The sequence below is a fragment of the Muntiacus reevesi genome, chromosome 20, assembly GCF_963930625.1.
Source record: "Muntiacus reevesi chromosome 20, mMunRee1.1, whole genome shotgun sequence".
Taxonomy (NCBI): Eukaryota; Metazoa; Chordata; class Mammalia; order Artiodactyla; family Cervidae; genus Muntiacus; species Muntiacus reevesi.
In genome coordinates this window covers 34,565,589-34,587,812 of record NC_089268.1, presented here as the reverse complement: position 1 = coordinate 34,587,812, position 22,224 = coordinate 34,565,589, and the positions used below count along the sequence as shown (strand labels likewise).

General features: G+C 38.0%; 1 long non-coding RNA gene across 1 annotated transcript in view; it reads right to left on the bottom strand.

Annotated features, from left to right (window-relative positions):
- LOC136151348 (uncharacterized) overlaps positions 1-22,224 on the bottom strand; it is a 1,173,899-nt gene that overhangs the window by 526,376 nt on the left and 625,299 nt on the right. The gene's annotated exons all lie outside the window — the stretch shown is intronic.

The following is a 22,224-nucleotide window of genomic DNA, read 5'->3' as shown; positions in this document are numbered from 1 at the left end:
CTCTGATCAGAAACAACCACTCTAAGTAATTGGATGCACATAATTACAATGTTTTTCATGAGTATTAGCATATTTATCATTACTATTAGTTATTTTTACATAAGAATCAAAAATATTATTTTGTAACTTGAAATTTTTCAGGTAATATGACTTGGGCATATTTCACTTGTCCATACATTATCTAACTTTCTTTTATTTACAAGGACTGTATAGGTTTTCATTATTTAACCAGTTTCAAATTGATGTGTATTTAGCTTCCTCTCATTGGTTCCTTTACAAAGGAAACTATAACAAACTTTCTTGTATGTGTTTTATCAAACACTTGGGGGAATATTTATATAGAATAAAACCCAAAAAGTAGAAATGCCAAGTATGAAGGTATAGACATTTTAAATTTTTATAAATATTACTAAATCACCCTAAGAAAAGACTAATCAGTCCCATTAATATTATACTACTAAGTAAGTTTTAACACACTTCATCTTATGAACTTGAACACCAAAAAATTTTGCAGCTCACAATCTTCAATTTAAAAAAAACAATAAAGTGTTTGACAAATCAATGTCACAACATTATTATAAAAACCAGATAGAATACTATGCATGAAAGCATTTGATACAAGTCTTTATTTCAAAACTCAATCTTTTAATTAAAATAGAGTTACTGCCTATGGTAAAAAGTACCTGCATATGTGTAAACAATACAAATGAGACTTATAATCAAAAGTAAATATTCCTTCCACACCAGATGCCCCATCCGTTTCTGTGAAGGCATAGAAATGTTCTGTTTAAACACAACATAATCATGTATATGTTTATGTATATATGTATCTCTCTGTGTATATGTGCATATAGAGAGGGGACAAATTAGATGATGTTTTTGATGAGTGTGGCAGATTGTTCAACATCCATTTTAAACTCGTGATGTGCAGATGTGCAGAAGCTAGAAAGTGAAAGCTTATATCCCCTAAAACTCCATACAACTAGCCTTCCAGATCTGGTTTATTCCCTATGAGAATGATGGAGTGGGGTGAGATTTCTAAGGAGAAAACAGGTCAGAGGTGAAGTTTCTATGCTTTTGTGTTTTCTGTTACGGAGCAGAGTCATAGAGGCCTTTGGTTTTTCTTGGCAGCGTTAGTAGAGATGTCAGTACTAAGTCACTGTTTCATAATTGTCAAGAGTCAAGGCATGGGCCAGCTGTCTTATTGATGTGGCCTGGTTCTGGAACCGGTAATAAAAATGGAATGCCATTCTCATTGCCTTATCCTGATCTCAGAAGGGATAGAGTTATATGGGTGCACCACTGATTTCCAGGCTAACAAGCCGATGGAACTTTTCAAGTCCTTATCATTTTTTCTTTATGTGCATCACACATAACCTCCCTCAATGTTTAATACTACTCACAGTGCTACGTGACATTTTTTTCATGATTTTAATAGCCTAATCTGCTTTAATTTAATCTGCACTGATATAACTCTCTCCATTCTTTCATTTTCATAGTTACTGAGTCATTTGATTGTTAAGGATGCATTTTTATAAATACACTATAGTTCCTGATGGTTTGTTTGAATTATATCTAGTATTAATTTTCTGTTACCTCTGATACTCTTCTATTCAGTCCGTGTACTGATTTTACAAACCAACAATTACCATTTCTATTTTCAGATCTCTAAGAACTGCTTGTTCTTTTTGATAGTCATTTTAAACTAAATATTACTCATTTATTTATATATTACATTGTATTTGCAAGTTTCTCCCTATGTCCTTAAGATTTGTTGTTTGTCTTATTTTTTATTAAAATATAATTTGCATTTGAGTCAGTTCTAATGAGGTGGATGAACCTAGAGCCTATTATACAGGATACAGTTGGGGGAAGGATAGAGCGGGATGAACTGAGAGAGTTGCATGGAAACACACATTATCATATGTAAAGTAGATAGCCAGCGGGAATTTGCTGTATGGCTCAGGAAGCACAAACCACCGACGCTCTGTGACAACCTAGAGGGGTGGGATGCGCTGGAAGGTTGAAGAGAGAGGGGACATACTTATACCTATGGCTGATGTATGGCGGAAACCAAGACAATATTGCAGAGCAATTACCCTCCGATTAAAAATAAATACATTAATATAAAATATAATTTACATTTAGTAAAAGTGTTCACTTCTATAATGAAATTCTGTAAGTTTTGACAAAAACTTAGTCATATAAGATGTCCATCACCTCAGTTAAGACACTCATTACCTAAAAAATTTCCTTCTCTTTTTAAAGCTAATTCTTATCCTCATTCCTGTTCCCCAACAGTTTTGCCTTTGCCAGAACATCATATAAGTGAAATCAGACAATATGTTCCTTTGAGTATGGTTTCACTCACTTAGCATAATGCATTTGAGATCCATTTATGTTTTTTAATGCATCAGAGATTTGTTGCTATTTATTGTATCAGAGATTTAATGTATCAGAGATGTGTTGTTATTTATTGCTGAGTAGCAGTTCATTGTATACCACATAGTTCATTGTATATCACAGCAGAGTCTGTCTCCTTAGTCTCCAGTTAAGGTTAATCAAGCAACAAAATGTGATTGCTTTCCATAAGATTTTGATGTTTATACATATTAAAATAGATAAACACTAAAAAAAATTAGCACTTAGATATTTTACTTCTACAGAAGAACAGACATTTAACTAAAAGAAAAATATCTGAATACTTGATTTTTGCAGCTTTTATTTAAAAGAATGGAGAGAAAACTTCTCTGGATTATCATTTAATAGTTTTGTGTAGCAAAAGGAATTTTCTCTACATGAGAGCACCCAAAAGAAGTTTTGAGATCACAGAACAGGCCTAAATAAGTTTGCCAACATAAGCAAACCCATGCATTATATCCTAAGGAGAGATACAGGTGAACACTTCACATTTGCTGGGACGGTTAAGAAATTCTGTAGAACATATACACCAAGTTTCAAAATTTTTACTTTTTCAGGAAAATTCCAATCACTTGAATTAAGAAACCAAAGTGAAAAGGGTTAGTCCCTCAGTCGCGTCTGACTCTTTGCGACCCCGTGAACTGTAGCCCATCAGGTTCCTCTGTCCCTGGAATTCTCCAGGCAGGAACAGTGGAGTGGGTTGTCATTCCCTTCTCCAAGGGTTCTTCCCCACCCAGGGATCGAACCTGGGTGTCCCACTTTGCCGGCAGATGCTTTATTTTCTGAGCCACCAGGGAAGCCCATGAGAAACCAAAATGGAGAACAATTAAGATTTCTTCCCGAAAGAGCTCAAACATTCACAAGTGCAAATAAAGCGGGAGTCAGAGAGATTATGACAGCAATACGCTGAGATGATGATCTCCCTTTTTTGGCCTGAGGGTCTGTCCCATAAAGCCACATGTCAACGACCTCATATTCTGAGTGAGAGATGAGAGAATTCCTCCATCACACCACAAAGAATAGACCTGAATTAGCTTCCCCCAGCAAAGAATACAAGCGTGAGATTTGGAAAAATATATTCCTAGTCCTGAACTGCAAGAACTTAGAAATGCTCTTACTGGTGATGGAAATATCCCAGACCTCCTAACTTGATTAATTCCATGTCAGCCCTATGCATAAATGTCTTTCACTTACTTAAAAAAAAAAATCTGCTCTTTGATGTCAAAGCAAATTTTAGTTCAGAAAAAATGCTGAAGGAACTGGTTCTGATGTTTGCCAATTACTTGAGATAGCTCCATTTTTAGTAGAAATGGCATTTAAAATTATGAATTAAACACTTCAAAAATGTGTCACCCTGAATCTCAACCCCTCCCTTTTAATTTCTTTTTCCATGCTTTCTACAAACAGCAGTAGTTACGAGTGTTGTTTGTATTTAGTTTCAGATGGTGATTATTACTATTGCTTAACACCAATAACTAATCTCTCAGCAACTACCTCATCCTTCAGCAAAGTTCCCTTGCTTACATCTACACTTAGGTTTACATTTTACAAAATTAATAAAATTCCATGAAAATTTCCATGAAAATTTTTTGGCCCTATATTATTATTATTCTTTCACAACAGCCTGATTACTCATTCAAGTTCATCGAAAGATGAATACTAAAAATATATTTGTTCCATAGTTAGGAAAAAATGTGTTTTCTCTGCATTTCTATGAAATGAGGATTAAAATACAAATTCTTCAAATAAAAGCAATAAAAATGACTTTGAATTAACAGAAAGATGGAACTTTGTTTTGTAAGATTTAACCTCCAATTACTGTTATGGTCATGCACTGGTAAATAGACAAAGCAGTAAGATTCACAGTGTCAGATTGGGGAAAGAGGAATAATCTTACAAATTCAGAAGACATCTGGGCTTATTCGGATTACTGAAGACATTTTAGACTTTAAACTGTAGAGTAAGCTTCTTAAGAGTCAAATTCTATGTAGCTGACAAAAGCTATTCATCTAGATTGCATTTTTAAAAGTAAATAAACAATTATGGTACAAAGATCAACTGATACTTGAACAGCAATCAAGTTCCTCAAAATATTGTTAAATGTGTATGAATTAAAATCAAGTACTAATTCTCTTTAGAGTTAAATTTAAAGTTAATCTTTTTTTTTCTCAACAATAAATTTAGATATTTTGTTATCATTTGGAACCTGATTACTTGAAAATTACAGATAAATGATGACTAGTTTGACAAATTCTAAAAGAACATTCCCTCTGATATCTCGTGCAGTATTCACTGAAAAACTCATCACTGGTTATACACTATTGTACCCATCCTCTCCAAGCCAGAGTGAAGGAAGGAAGGGCTCTGAGAGGAAAGGGGGCAGTTCTAACATTCTATTTAGGTCCTAGGCTTGATCAAAGTATTTCATCCCATGCCAGGAATTCACAAAGCTTGCCAGTCTCTTTACTCTCTTCCCTTTTCTTTTTTCTTTCTTTTTTTTTTAGGTACAGTTTATTCTTAACATCTCCTAGTTAGGTTAATTTGGTTGTCCTGAGTGATTAATCACTGTAGTCAGAAGTAAATATCCTGTGCCACATCAAATTTCCTTCTATGTACTGTGTGTGGTCTCCCTGCATTTCTCTACGGATATGTATGTGTGGTGATTGAGCAAAACCATACTCTCTCCACCCCCTCATTTTTTTTTAATCACAAAACAATTCCAAGTGAGGATGTATTCCTGGAACAGTATAGCTGCAAAGAGAGATTCAATGTGTTACAAAAGCATCACAATTAATGACATGTTATACTCCCCAAAAATGTTTTTATCTGAAAACGTTCCTTTTGTGTGTTGTCAAAATACCTTAATTAGAAGTTGAAAATAAGAGAATAATCTGGCAGCCTTTCTTCTCCTTTCACATTTTTAGCCAGCCTTTTGAACATTCAGTAACTGCTGAAAAAGTATTTTAAACTAATGAACGGAGTTAGACCATTGCTAATTATTGCCACTATTGGCAATCACAATAACAAATATTGTTAATTATATCATCAAGTTAATGTTATCAATTATTATCCATACATCTCAGGGGACTATAACAGATTGAGAAGGGTAGGGTTGTCTTAATAATTCTGCATTGACTCAATGGGAAAGGAAATCCAAGCTGGTGTCTTGACTATAAATTATTATTCATCACAGAATAGAATAAATTAAAGGCATACAGAAGTAATTCCCCCTATATCTAGTTACAGGTGTGAATCTTATCTGTTTACAAAGAAATGCACCTGTTTCTTTGCACAGAAAAAGCTTCTTCTTGCACAACAAGTAATGTGACAGTAGCAAGAAATAAATCTAACTACCGTTGGACAAAGAAACATCATTTTGGAAAAATAGCAAGTCCAAATTCACTCCCAAGTCCATCAGAGAAATTTAATCTTCAGTTAAAAATACAGAAAAGGTAGGTAGTTAGGAAAATGACATTGATAAACATTTTTTTACCAAGTCTACCAAAATATGTGTGTGTGTGTGTGTGTGTAGTCTTCAGTTAAAAAAGATTTGCTATTGGGAAATGTGAGTCTATATTTGAAATGAAAGATTAGTAAAATATTAATTTAAACATTTCACAGACTGTATCATTCTATCAAAATGGAGAGATGGAGAATTTATCCTGGGCCTGGAGAATTTTAAGGGCACAAAATATCTCTATTAGCTGTTCACAAAGATTGCATGCAGCATTTAAAAATTTGAGGCTCTACTTTGTAGGTCTGTAGAGATGCTTTTTCTATCAACATCCTAGAGACTGCTCAGTTGCTCGGTTGTGTCCAACTCTTTGCAACCCCATGGACTGTAGCCCGCAAGGCTCCTCTGTGGAATTTTCCAGGCAAGAATACTGGAGTGGGTTGCCATTTCCTACTCCAGGGGATCTTCCTGACCTAGGGATCAAACTCTTGTCTTCTGCATCTCCTGCATTACAGGCAGATTCTTCATCACTGTTCCACCTAGGAAGCCCCCAGAGACTATATACAGCAAATGAACTGTTGTAGTAAATTATGCCATCAGATACAAGTTCCATGGGAAGGGGGAGATTTTTTGCAATAACTTTGAGTAAAGGAATTTGCAAAAGTATAAATCTTATATCAAATGAGTATCTTAAATATTGAGATTGCTATAAATGCAGAATCCACCTTAGACTGTTAATGATCAATTAACTTGAAAAAGCTGAAAAAATACAAAGAACCAACAAAACCAGATCTTTTATGAGAGTGGGAAAAAGCAGTAGCAATCTGCCTCTGATAGCAGGGCTATCAGTTTAAGACATATGCTTTAGTTTATTTGTTTGTTTTCATTTTCATTTGTTTTTCTCCTTGATGATATAAACTAGCCCAAGTAATCCCATTCTCGTAGGATTAACTAGCCATGAAAAGTAAACCACAGTTATTACTTCCTTGTTGATAAATGCATAGCAATCTCTCTCACAGAATGGGGTGAGCAGCAGGAATAGAATAAAATACAGGACCACGGTTTTGCAGTGGTGCATTGGAAGTGTCCAACCAAATCTCAGTTGAGTTGAGAGAAGTTGGCATCTAAGCAAAAAACAAAGGAGGGGAAAAAGCAGATTTAAAACTATATTTCAAAAAGAACTCTGTGTATACTTACTGGCCTATAAAACAGACTGGATGCAAATAGGCAGAAACCTACTAAGTTTCCAGGGGAGAAATAAACTATTTTGCCAAGGAAATCACAAGCCAAAATATACATTCATCCTACATATACATAGGCATACAATCCCTTTGACACTTTGAGAATGGAAACAATCCATAAGCTCTTAATATTTCATGTGGGAGAAGCAGGCTGAGAAATTTTGTAATTTGCAAAGTGGTCATATTCCCCAACATCTATTTCACATTTTGCCAAAGAAGATAATGGAAAAATAAAAACAGCTGAGAAGATACAGCCTGGGTTCCTGGAAAGAAAGGGACCAGGGAGGGAGCTCTTCCAAGAGAGAAGAGTAGGACATAATCAAGACCCCTCTCAAGCTCACAGGGAAGGAGGGGTCTTTAGAGTTTCTGCCCGGGGTGATTTCATAACTGCCACGGGGCACTGACAGCTCCATACCATTCCTCCTCCCTCCCAATGGGATTTGTGTCTTTTGTTGCCTCTATCTCATCCCCATTTAAAAAATACATACATCTTACAAGGAGAAGCACAGACATTTTGCTATATTTCATTCACGGGCTTCAGGAGCCAAAGTAGTAACATCTGGACAAGATGAAGATGATACGGGACCACCCAGAGATCTGGGACTTGAGGCAATCACAGTTACTGAACAAGACTGGGTTATCTCCTTTCAGGGTGGGGAGCATATGGACTCTGTGTGTGGGGGGAGAAAGTGAAGAAGTACTGAGTGGCCAATGGACAGACTGCCAGAGAGGGTTACGGCTGACCAAGTATCTCTGTGCTTCCCTATATTCCCAGCCCTTCTGGAAGTTAGGTTGGAAATATGAAGTAAGTCATTTCTGATCTCAGAGTTCAGATATAGTTTGTCCCTTCTTCCCCATCCTCCCCTGAGACAGTTAATGGCTTTGGAGGCCATCTGCTCTGCTGATATGGCCCAAGTCCCCTCTTGGATGAGAACTACCCTAGGGAGGGGCTGCATCAGAATCAGATTCTGACATGACTGAGAATTAAACTTTTATTGTGTTAAATTGCTGAGATTTGATTGCATGCATTAATTGGCCTAATATAATAAGCAGGCACAAATGCAAGTTTTTAGTTTGAAATCCCCTAAATTTTCAGGCATAGCAAAGCATCACAATTCACAATTGAAATTATATACCTATTTGACATCTATTATCTTTCAAAGACCCTGATGCTGGGACAGACTGGAGGCAAAAAGAGAAGGGGTGACAGAGGATGAGATGGTTGGACGGCACCACTGACCCAGTGGACATGAGTCTGAGCAAACTCGGGAGATAGTGAAGGACAGGGGAGCCTGGTGTGCTGCCCTCTATGGCATTGCAAAGAATCAGACACAACTTAAGGACTGAACAGCAACAAAATCCATTTTTCTGTGTATTCACATTTCAAACATATCTTCTTCAAAGACCAAATTTCTGCTCTGTCCATGCAATCTTGGCCAAAGTGCACTTGAGCCTCAGTTAGGGTCAGCAAGAGTGGCTTCATACATAATTATATTCCTGACACCCTTCTTCTCTCAGGAGCAATGACCTCTCTGGTGTTCTTCATTGACCATTTAATCTCAAGTAAGAGAAACCAAAGAGAAGGGGACAATAGAGGACAAGATGGTTGGATGGCATCACTGACTCAATGGACGTGAGTTTAAGCAAGCTCCGGGAGATGGTGAAGGACATGGAAGCCTCGTGCGCTGCAGTCCATGGGTTTGCAAAGAGTCGGACATGACTGAGCAACTGAACAACAGCAACAAGAGAAACCAACTGTAGCTCGTTTATTCAGAAAAATAACATGTTAAAGTGTACTGGGCTTCTACTGGGTCCTTTGGGGATCCCTTGGGGACCAATGCCCAAATCACATGCTGGAACTAGTTCCATAGAGAGATCGCTGTTGCACGCTTGAGCACAGACCTTTCCTCTTCTACCAACACTGAGAATGGTGAGCACGCAGAGCTACTTACTCAACAACCCTCTGCTGCTCTGGGGCTAAGAGCTGCCACCACACACACGGCGCTTGATTCTTTGCTCCACTGGCTTTGTCAGCAAAATCTAGCCTGTATCACCCCTGAAATGTGAGGCTGGAAAAGTGAGTGAATACTTTCCCCAGAGAGCAGCAGGGTGCAGACATGGGTTTGGGAAATTCCCCAAACCCATGAAGGTTTGTTCAGGAGCAAAAGAAACGACCAATTTCTACTACAGCCACATACACACCACTACTGTGGACTATAACACGATTTAATAGACACTTAATAAATATCTGTAAATGGATGAAATAACAAAGAGTGACCAGGATGGAAGCATTCGGTTATTGCGATTCACACAGCATCATCTGAAATGACACAAGAGGGATTGGATGGTATAGCATGACCGCACAGCTCCCCTGAGTTCAACAGAATTATTCTTTCAGTCCCATCCAGTTCAACAGCAATCAAAGCCAGAGCTCCAGAGAACGAGCTCCAACTGACACTCTCAGCCGAGTCCTATAGACGGAGAAGAGGAGTGCAGGGTTTAATAGGATGCTGAAGAAAACTGACTAGGCCTCCACTAGTGAAGTGGGGAATTAGAGCAATTTTGCTGACACTCCAGGCAAAAGTGGGCAGTTTGCCTGGATTATCTAGGTCACTGCCTCAAACTCTCAGATTCATTTCGCCCGTGGAGAACTGTTCTATTAGCTCCACTTACCACAGAGTAACTAATTGAGAAGCATGCTCAGGGTAAAAACAGCCTGGTTCCTAACAATCTCCTTTAAACTCTGCTTAAATGTCCACCATTTTTGATCCTATTGATCCAGGCTGGATTTAAAAGAGCAACTCTTTGGAGATGGATTGCAAATGCCACACGCTCTTAACTTGCTATTACATGTAAGGCAGAATGTGCCAAATCAAAAGATAAAAAATGAGGAGCCGATTCTCTTTCAGGCTTCCTTGTAGGTTTCCCCCATGAGTATGATAGGAATGAATCATCCGAAATGATATTTAGGTTAGTAATGCCATTATAATAAAGTGTGTAATTTAGGTTAGTCTCCATTATGTCAAGAGAATTGCCACATCCTCACCTCCTTCTCTGACTTCTCAGCTTTGCCCCTGTGGCTTACTCGGGGCACTGCTAATTGACACAATTAAGAGGGAAGCCTGATTGAAAGGACTCAGAGGAGCCCTGGGAGAGTGAGCTTTATGTACTCAGAAAAAGGTTTTATATACTTTGTAATGACTTCCTTCTGGATACCCTAATTCTTCTGTCAATCAGTGAAGAAACCAGGGTGGGGTGTATGGGGGGGGAGGGTGTGTTAACCAACAATACCAGTGTTACAACTTGGTTTCATTCGTTTTATTTAAATCAACACCATTTTAGGTCTGGCTCCCTTTAGAGGTAGGGATGTGGCTCTAGTCTTGCTTCATTCTCATCCTCTTTCCCATTACTTTTTTTCCTCATTATTTTTTGATACTGTACTAAATTGTAATAAAGTGTCACCCCAAACCAAAGTATTTTCAGAAAGAGTTTTCCCATGCTGAGCAAGGAAAAAGATAGTATGAACTAAATAACGTTTCTTCATTAGGTAAGGAAAATTCATGTCCATTCCCATTAAGAGAATTTAGCTCACTGTTGAAATTTTTATTTACCACGCAACCACTTGATCCATCTAACTTAACATCTTAACTAGAGAAATGAAAAGAGCCTGGAATTAAGTGGTTGTTTTTCACATGCAGAGTCAGAGAACAAAAACAGGGACCCACATCTGTACTTATTTTAGTTCTGTAAGTCTTGCATCTCTTCTTAGGAGATCAGCACTAGCAAATTGCTGTTAACTGGGATAATTATACAGTTCTCTGAGCAGCGAGCATAATAACACTGTGAGTGTCCAAGGGTTTGAACAATTTGGACTGATTTTGTATGGTGTATAATTTACAGTAAAGATTCAGAATGTCTTTTTTTTTAAGAACAGCTTTCATCCTTTTGCTCTGGATCATTATACATGGAGACACATATTCACAGTCAAATTTGATACAGATAAAATCTAAACATCTGCAAAACTAGGATAATTTTATTGGCATTTACACAGTGCTGTCTCGGGCCACTTCTGGTTGTGATTGGCAGAGCCCTAGAAGTTAGCTAGAGCTCACCCACGTCTAAAATGGGTAAACTGACATCAAGGCCTCAATATAATTGTTAAGAAATTAGTCAGTTAGGAAATGTGAATGAGAAAGATGAACTGAAAATGTTATAAAGAAATGCTCAAGAGTGTAAGCAATTAAATGTACAACATATTGAGGTATACGTAAGATGTGATTATAGGATGTAGTGGTGCCTGCTATAGTCCCAGCAACTCTAGAGGATGAGGCAGAAGGGAACTGGAGCCCAGGAGTTCTGGGCTGCAGTGCTCTCTGCCAATCAGGTGTCCCCACTAAGTTCAGTATCAACCTGTGGCCTCCCTGGAGAATGGGACCACTCTGCTGCCTAGAGATGGGTGAAGTGGCCCAGGTCGAGCAGGTCAAGATGTGATTGTAGTTGCGGTTAAAAACAAGGCAAAGAGGTTTTTAAAAAGCATGCTTCAATAAGCTTTTTTCACTTGCTTATTTGTTGAGCATTTCAACAACAACAAAACATTTACTTTGAGGAAAGGTGATGGTGTTAGTCGCTCAGTTGTGACTGACTCTTTGCAACCCCATGGACTGCAGCCCACTACAGTGGGCTCCACTGTCTGTGAGATTTTCCAGACAAGGATACTGGAGTGGGTTGCCATTTCCTTCTCCTGGGCATCGTCCCAACCCCGGGATTGAACCCGTGTCTCTTACATCTCCCGCATTGGCAGGCAGGTTCTTTACCACTAGCATCACGGAAGAATGCTGGAGACTGCATAGCTGAGCCACACATTCTGTCCTCTGGAAGCTCAAAAATTATCTTTTTGGTAAATATACATAACAGGCAAACATAACAGCAATATTTCTAGGATAAATTAGAATTTCACCCCTTTCATAACTAATCAATTTATATTATTTTTCTATTAGAGAATGATGCTCAAAGAAATCCAAGTCACATAAAAAATATAGTATATAGATAAAGCAAATGACAAGAATATTATATTGCCTGTAATTAATTCTATTAATTACACTCTACCTTTGTGTTAATCATAGCAACTGTTTTAATAGTCTAGCCCACTTACTGAAAAAAAACTAGATGTTAATTTCTGATTCAATTTCTTTAACAGATGCAGCCTTATTCAGATCATCTATTTCTTCTTGTGTGAGTGTTTGCAGGCTATGTCTTTCAAAGAATTGGTCCATTTCATCTAGACTATCAAATATGTGGGCATATTTGCATAGAGGTGATCACATATTCCTTCGTGTGTCCAACTCTTTGCTACCCTATGGACTGTAGCTCCCCAGGCGTGTTCTTTACCACTGAGCCACGTGGGAAGCCCAGATATTCCTTTACAACCCGTTTAAAGTTAATGAGATCTGTGGTGATATTCCTCTCTCAATTCTGATAGTAGTAATCTGTGTCTTCTTTTTTTCTTACTTGGCCTGGCTAGGCACTTATTGATTTTACTGATTTTTTTCAAAGAGGCAGCTTTTGGTTTTATTTATTTTCTCTATTGATTTCCTATTTTCCATTTCATGGATTTCTATTCTAATTTTTATAAATTTTTTCTGCTTATTTTGGATTTAGTTTGTTCTTCTTTTTCTAGGTTCCTAAAGTAAAAGCTTAGATTAATGATCATAGATCTTTCTTCTTCTTCAATACATGCATTCAGTGCTACTGTGTCCCACAAATTTGATAAGTAGTATTTTCATTTTGTCCAAAAGTATTTTTAAGCCTCTTGAGAGTTCTTTCTTGAACCTGTTAGAGGTGCTTGTCAATGTCCAAGTATATTAGGATCTCCCATCTATTTCCCTGTTATTAATTTCTAGTATAAATCTGTTATGTCCTGAGAGCAGGTACTGTATGATTTCTGTTTCTTTATTTTTATTTATTTTTTTTGGTGTGTGTGTGGGGGGTGATTTCTGTTTCTTTAAGTGTGTTAAGGTGTGTTTCCTCGTTAAAAGTGTGGTCTATCTTGGTGAAGGTTCCATGTGATCTTGAGAAGAAATGTGAACTCTAGCTGTTAGAGGAAGTAATCTATAGATGTCAATTACATTCAACTCATTGATAGTACTACGTGGTTCGGCTGTGTCCTTACAGATTTTCTGCCTCCAGATATGTCCATTTCTGATAAATAAGTGTTGAAGTATTCCACTATAATAGCTAATTCATCTATTTTTCTTCGCAGCTCTATTTTGGGTTTTTTGGCCTCACATTGGCTGACTCTCATGTAGGTGCATAAATGTTAAGGATTGTTGTGTCTTCTTGGAGTAGCGACTACTTGAGTTAGTTAGTAAGTCACTCAGTCATGTCCAACTCTTTGCGACCGCGTGGACTGTAGCCCACCAGGCTCCTCCGTCCATGGGATTCTCCAGGCAGGAATACTGGAATGGGTTGCAATTTTCTTCTCCAGGGGGTCCTCCTGATCCAGGGATCGATCCCAGGTCTTCTGCATTGCAGGCAGACTCTTTAACCTCTGAGCCACCAGGGAACTTTACCATCATGCTATACACATCTTAAACTTCCCTCATAGCTCAGTTGGTAAAGTATCCACCTGCAGGAGACCCCAGTTTGATTCCTGGGTCAGGAAGATCCCCTGAAGAACAGATAGGCTATCCACCCCAGTGTTCTTGGGTTTCCCTTGTGGCTAGGCTGGTAAAGAATCCACCTGCAATGCGGGAGACCTGGGCTCAATCCCTGGACTGGGAAGATCCCCTGGAGAAGGGAAAGGCTACCCACTCTAGTATCCTGGCCTGGAGAATTCCGTCGATGGTATAGCCCATGTGGTCGCAAAGAGTCAGACACAACTGAGCGACCTTCTCTTTCACTTTCCTACACCTCTTATCCCTGGTAACACTCCTTGCTCTGAAGTCCACTCTATCTGAAATTAACATAGCTATTCCTCTTTTCTGTTGACTCATGTTAGCATTGTATAATTTGTTGCATTTATTTCCTTTTAATCTATTTGTATCTTTAGATTTACATGGGTTTCTTGCAGACAACATATAGTTGGGTCTTGTTTTTGGATCCATTCTGACAATCTTTCTTTAGTGGTATATTTAGACCATTGATACTTAAAGCAATCATTGATATAACTGGAGTAACATCGACTTTATTCATTACTGTTTTCTATTTGTTGTCCTTGTTCCTATGTTTGTCTTAACACATTTTTCCTGTCATTTGTGGCTTTGAGATTTTTATGTGGTTTCATTTTCCTCCTTTCTTAATATAATCAAATTATATATATTATACATATTATTATATCAATTATAATGCTTTTAAAACTTTTTTAGTAGTTGCTCTAGAGTTTGCAATATGCATTAATAGATGGCCTCTGATTTATGATGGTATGGCTTACAATTTTTCAACTTTATAATGGTGCAAAAGTGATATGCATTCAGTAGAAACTGTACTTGAAATTTTGAATTGTGATATTTTCCTGGGCTAGCGATATGTGGGTGCAATACTTTCTCACAATGCTGGGCAGTGGCAGCAAGCCACAGGTCTCAGTCAGCCATGCGATCATGAAGGTGAACAACCAATACGCTTAACAACCATTCTGTACCCACACAATCTTTCTGCTTTTCACTTTCAGCCGTTACAGTGTTTATAATGTTCAGGTTATTTCTAGCTTTTACTACTATAGTACTGCAATGGTCTTTTCTGTCCAACTATCTTTCTACAGAAAACTGAGCATTTTTCTACGAACAGCTCTTTAGACTTTGGTGAAGGTACCCTTAGGGTTATATACAATGTCTCCATGAGGCATGTGAGCATAATTACTTTGAATTAAAAGTAATTCATTTCAACTTCCACATTATTTTTTTCTTAAAGTGACCTGCCTGAGAAGGTATATACAGCCCATCTCCGCTTTCAAAATCACCCTTTTCTCACTTTACACAAGCCAGTTAGAACAAGTAAGATAAACCACACAATGTCAAGTGGTAGTGAGACTGGAACAACAGGAACTCTCATAAACTGCTCCTAAATGTGAAATTGTACCGTCACTCTCAAAAATGGTTTGGCAGTTTGTTAAAACATCAAACATATCCTTCACATGAGACCCAGCAATCCTATTCCTATGTATTACCTGATAAAAAAATATATGTTCACACAAAAACCTACACACAAGAATTTATAACAGATTTACTTATTATTGCACCAAAGTGAAAACAACCCAATGCTCTTCAGTGGATGAATGGATAAACAGTGGTGGTATATCACACAATTGAATACTACTCAGTAACAAATTATATAAATCCCAAAGGCAGTGTGCTGTGTCAAAATATCTCAAAAGTTTACATATTATATATAATCCATTTATATAACATTCTGCCTGGCACATAACTAGTGATGGAGACCAGATCACTGTTTGCCAAAGGTGAGGTCAGGTATGGGAGAGAGTGTGTGATTGCAAGGCATCAAGGTGACACAGGGATGTTTTCGAGGGGGAAGGTGCTGAGGCAACTATTCTGTTTGCTCACTGCCATGGTGTTTACATAAATTCATACCTGTGTTAAAACTTACAGAGCTGTACCCACAGATAAGCAAAAGCATTTGCATGTTAATTTAAGGCAAAAATAATATAAATACCTGTGTATTCATTCAGAATCTCCTGTGGAACATTGCTCCAAAATATAAAAGTCCCTTGAGTATCAAAAGGATAGTCTGAGCCACTGTAGTTCTTTAGAATAAGTCAATAATTCTAAAGACTATTACATGACTTTAGGCAGATTATGTGATTCATGATAGTTTCAAGAAAATTTTAGTGGAGTCTAATCCTTTTGTTAGCTAGTTTATGTCTAAGAAAATTCAGTGGTAGATCTCTATGTGGTTTTTGATATGTAATAGATGGAGTTTCAGTAATTAAGAACTACAAGGACATTTTTTTTCCATTCTCATCTACTTATTTATGTGAGGAAAATTTCTTAGCTCTTAGATCTATAAAAATGAAAATGAAAAAAACAACTCATATAAGAATAGAATTAACGCTAAAGATTGGCTTAATTGAACACCTGCTCTTGTTTGCTGATGTCTTTTCATACCTGTCTGAGATCTGTTCCTTTATTTCCTTCATCCTTTATGTTCATGGAGCATTAATAAGAAGACCAAAAACTTTGTGTATGTTCATGGATCCTGGCGATTTTATTAACGTAATGAGTTGTATCATGTTTACTCCAGCCTAAGTACGTTATTATGTTTCACTTATGTTTCACTTATGTGTTTAAGTATGTTTCACTTATGGCAGAAAGTGAAGAGGAACTAAAAAGCCTCTTGATGAAAGTGAAAGAGGAGAGTGAAAAAGTTGGCTTAAAGCTGAACATTCAGAAAACTAAGATCATGGCATCTGGTCCCATCACTTCATGGGAAATAGATGGGGAGACAGTGGAAACAGTGTCAGACTTTATTTTGGGGGGCTCCAAAATTACTATAGATGGTGATTGCAGCCATGAAAATGAAAGACACTTACTCCTTGGAAGGAAAGTTATGACCAACCTAGACAACATATTAAAAAGCAGAGACATTACTTTGCCAACAAAGGTCTGTCTGGTCAAGGCTATGGTTTTTCCAGTGGTCATGTATGGATGTGAAAGCTGGACTGTGAAGAAAGCTGAGCACCAAAAAATCGGTGCTTTTGAGCTGTGGTGTTGGAGAAGACTCTTGAGAGTCCCTTGAACTGCAAGGAGATCCAACCAGTCCATCCTAAAGGAGATCAATCCTGGGTGTTCATTGGAAGGACTGATGCTGAAGCTGAAATTCCAGTACTTTGGCCAGCTCATGCAAAGGGTTGACTCATTGGAAAAGACCCTGATGCTGGGAGGGATTGGGGACAGGAGGAGAAGGGGATGACAGAGGCTGGATGGCATCACCGACTCGATGGGCATGAGTTTGAGTAAACTCCGGGAGTTGGTGATGGACAGGGAGGCCTGGCGTGCTGCGATTCATGGGGTCACAGAGTCGGACACGACTGAGCGACTGAACTGAACTGACTGAAGTATGTTGTAGCCTTAACTCCCAGTCCTTCACAATGTGACCTCATTTGAAGATAGGATCTTTATAGAGGTAATCAAGTTAAAATGGGATCATTAGGATGGAGCTGACCCAGTTTGACTGACTTCCTTATAAAACAGGAAAATATGGACCCAGAAACATGCCTAGAAGCTGTACAGACACAGGGCTATCCCTAAGTCACAGAGAGAAGCTTGAACCAGATCCTCCTCTCATAGACCTCAGAAGAAACCAACCTTGCCAGCACCTTGAGTGCAGACTCCTAGACTCCAGAAATGTGAGACAATAAATGCTTTTTGTTTAAACCACCCAGTCTGCGGTACTCTGGGGTCCTCCTGCCTACTGCCAAAGTGTGGGAAGAAGTCTAGGGCTTCTAACTGCTTCTCATGCAGATTTCAATACTCCATATATATTTATTTCCGGATTTATCCCAGTTACTATGTACCTGGTACCGTTAAGCCCCGAGCCTTTTGCAGGCAGGACTCTTGTGGTGTAAATAAAGTGATTTCTTGGCTTTCCTCACTGCCAGCTTCAAACTCAGCTTTTTTAGGGCTGCTAATTCCATTATCACAAGTGTAATGTTCCCTGGCTTTCAAAATGTTAATGCTGTTTTTCCCTTTCCTATTTTCCTCATCCTAGTAGGCTTGTGCCTTCTTTTAAAATACAGTTTTAATTAGAAGTATTGAGTTCCATGATTTCATATGACCTCAGCTACACATTAGATAAGATATTTGATATATTTTGGTGTATGTTTTGAATCAGGAGATATTTTTAGGATGACTACTTAGGCATATGGCTGGAAAAGGCATATTGTAACCATAATACTTGCTTATGTTGATTAGAAGATATTAAATCACCTCTGTTCTAGAATCTGTTCTGTTTTAAGGGACTAGGGTTGATCTAATGATAATTATATTAACCAGGGTTTGCAATCAGCTGTGCTTATTTTACTCCAATACAGGTTGAATTACTAGATAGTAACATATCTAGATATTCACATGGAGATACACTGATTTTGTAGAATAGTTTATACCTATATCTTTACCAATAGATGGAAAAGGTGTGTCAAAACGTGACTTCTATTGCAGGTTCTGCCATTTACTAGATGTGTACTGTTATTACATTCAATTTATCTAAAGTCTGCTTCTTCTTCCATAAGCTATGTATATTAGTTACCAAAAATTCTATAATTCTGTACTTTTAACTAAGTCATCCTTCTTCAAGCTTAAATTATTATCTAGCATCTAAAATAGAAATACTGTGTATCTACATCAATTAGAAAGCAGCTTCCCATATAATTCAGGCTAAATAGTTCTATTTTATTTTATGTTAGAAAAAATAGAACACTCTACCTGAAAAATCCCTCCACTAACAAAGAAATCTTCTTAAGTTTGTTTCTCTTTCACAAAGAACTCTTTAATTGTGCTAACACAGAGATTTTAAAATGGTGATTTTTAACAACTTCAATGTATTATGACTCAGTGATTTGAGGCACATTCACCATGTTGTACAATAGTCATAAAATGGGCCCATAGGCTGGGAACCTATGTCAGACAGAACTGTCGATCAGTTCTCTTGGACCACAAGGTTACCAGCTTGGCTCTGCAGAGCCAAGTGGTGTTGTTGACCATAGCAGATTCTTTCAGTGAACACCACCAATCTTGAACACAGTGGGTTCTCCAAGGAGCATCCTTCAATGATGAGAATGCATGTGTCCACTCTGGATCCTCTTTCCCACTGGAGAACCCACAGGTCTAGAGAGTGGGTTTCTTAGTGCCAGGCTGAGCCAGCCTGGTGGAGGGGCAATGCAGGCAAAGTCCCTCTTGGTCTCTGTGGTCCAGTGAACTGCTTCAGGCTCACCCCCATAGTTCTGGGATTTTCTTAGTAGGGTCATGTCTATGGAGAGTTGGTTACTGGTCTTCTTGTGAGGGACTGAAGTCAGGAACAAATTATGTCACTGTCTTTATGACATCACCTCCACCTTAGTCAATTTCTACCACCCTTGCACAGCTATATACTTGTTCTGACACAGACTCCCCTTGTTCCACTATGCCTATCCTTTCACATAGCTCCATTTATATCATATTAAAGAAAAATCATGTCGCTTCCTGCTAAAAATCCTGAATGACCCCACATATTACCCTGAGAATAAAACCAAGACCCTTGTTTCAGTTTGTAGGGCCATATGTGATTTGACCCATTCAATTTCACTGATCTCACTTCCTACACTTGATTCCTTGGTCACCATGCTCCAGGCACATCTGCCTTTTTGATTTTTCCAAAACACTCCAGCTCAGCTCCTGTCTCTGCAGTGCTTGACCTCCAGATATCCACATGGCTTATTGCTACACTTCCTTCATATCAGTTCAGTTCAATCATTCAGTCATGTCTGATTCTTTGCATCTCCATGGACTGCAGCACATCAGGCTTCCCTGTCCATCACCAACTCCCAGAGTTTACTCAAACTCATGTCCATTGAGTCGGTGATGCCATGCAACCATCTTATTCTCTGCCATCCCCTTCTCCTCCCATCTTCAATCTTTTCCAGTGAGTCGGTTCTTCACAACAGGTGGCCAAAATATTGGAGTTTCAGCTTTATTATCAGTCCTTCCAATGAATATTTAGGACTGATTTCCTTTAGGATGGACAGGTTGGATCTCCCTGCAGTCCAAGGGGCTCTCAAGAGTATGCTCCAACACCACAATTCAAAAGCATCAATTCTTTGGCGCTCAGCTTTCTTTTCCTTCATATATCATATATATCTTTTCCTTCATATATCAACCTAGATATCACCACATGGAGGACTTAGCACTCCCTTCATTCTCTGTTCCCTGATTAATCTTTTGCATAGAACTTAGCATCTTATGTAATATTTCTTTGTTATCCATTTACCTCCATGAATTGGACTAATTCATGAGAGTAATTCTCAAAACATATTTTGAAAATCGTTAATATAGATATAGAAAAATTGGAAAGGAGTGATAGGCTTAGTTTTAATTATACTGAACTGGACATGAGCATTGCATATAGCTTTTTTTTTTTTTTTTTCTGAACTCAGGAGAAGACTAGCTGGATACAGATTTAGAAAACATTAAGGTAGGTGACAGTGAAGCCATAAATGTGGGTGTTAAGTACATAGTTTGTCATTAATAAAACCATTAGCTCAAAGTTAAACAATTGTAGACCTTGGCACTGACCCTAAGCAGTAAGATTCCTTTTATGGACATGCCTGATTAACTTGGCAATTGAGAGCATTGAGGCTATAGGACCTGTAGTCAAGAGCTCTTGAGATTATTGAGATTGAAATGCATTTAGATTGACACCCATCTCAAAATGCATATCCTGTTAATGTCTGCTAGCAGTGACAAAACACACAGAAATTTAGAATTTCCAAGAATACTAAACAAGTTGTCTTTTATTTTATTCTATCTTACAAACAAGAAAAAAGGAGATTTAAAACAAAAGAATTGGATCTTGTATCTAAGAGATTTTGATGTGTACACTTGCAACAGAATGCTAAGTTCTATTTCCTGTTGCCTCAGAAATAGAGAATGGGGTCCAAAGATGAATACAGAGAGCTGATACTTACTTCTACATTTTAAAGCAGTCAACATTAAAAGATTCAGAAAGGTTCCCTAGGACTTAAATACAGGCAGTCAAAAGTATTGTTTTGCAGTCATTTACCCATTAATGACTGCCTTTGCAGTCATTTACCTATTAATCTCTTCCAGTCAAAGTTCTAAAGGAGGAGGAAACTCAAGGATCTATATACAGTGGTAAGACACTGCCTTCGAGGGACAGTCCTGTAGCTTTTCTCTCTTTTCCTGCATGGTACTAAGATGGAGACATATTTTTATCCCCTCCTTACAGCCAACTAAGAAGGCTTTAAAAAAGACTAGCAACTCATTCCTGATTGTTCATCCACTTAGGAGAAGACTTCTGATCTGTCTTGTCCTTTTCAACGGAGGAAGAGGTAAGGGGTGAGGATGAATGGCTGAGCAGAGAAAAGAGGCCACAGTGAAATAACCTGCAGCTTGACAAGTTTTGAGTAGTCAGGTTGAGAGATTTTTGTGTGTGTGGTTTAAATAGACATAGAAGAAAGAAGACAGTCTTGAACAGCCTAGTGAAGTTTAAAGATGTACAGTCCTATATTTTATAAAACCTGGGCAAAGAGGTTTTCCCAGAAGTATGTAGTTTTTAGAATATCCATGGAAAAAAAAGGTCGCCGAGGAGGTATCGATGAATGTCCAAAATGAAGTTTTCTTGAAAACCCATCACAGACCCAGTCCATGAGATGCACTGTGAGATAGTTCAAAGGCCCCAGGGAATGACCAGGCTCTGAATTCATGACTAGAGGCTGCATACCTGTGTCAGAAGCCACCAAAAAAGATAATCACAGCACTTGCTAATCAAAAGATCTTGTATGCTTTAAAAAAAAATTTTTCCCTTTCTTTTGAAACATAAGAAAAAGGGACAGAGGAAAGAGAAAGAAGAGGAATGATAGAACAGGCCACTCTTAGTTGTCGGTTAAAATGTCATTGGCAGGAGTGGAAGGGGAAGACTGAGTGTTAATTAGATATGAGATTAAGAAGTTAAGCATATTGAAAGAACTTTTTTTTTTTTTTTTTACTGCAAAAGAGTGACTGAGAAGTCTTAGGGTTAATAGGGTAGACTTTTTTCAAGCATAGTTGAAGACATTGATGTAGAAAAAAATTAAAACATTCAATTTTGTATTTGGTTGTACAGATTTTTCAAATATTGCATTATTGTGGATTGTAAAAAACATTTGGGGGGCTCTTTATTCCTTCCTGAGAATCGGAGCTTCCATCTGGCATCCTTTTGCTTAAATCTGAAAAACTTTCTTTAGAATTTCACGTAGTGCAAATCTTTTGGCAACAAATTCTTGTAGTTTTCTTTTATATGCAAGTGTCTTTATTTTTGCCTTCATTCTTCAGAGGTGTTCTCACCCGAGATGGCATTTCCACTAGCTTCAGGACTCCATTTTTCTTGAAGATAAATTCGAGATCA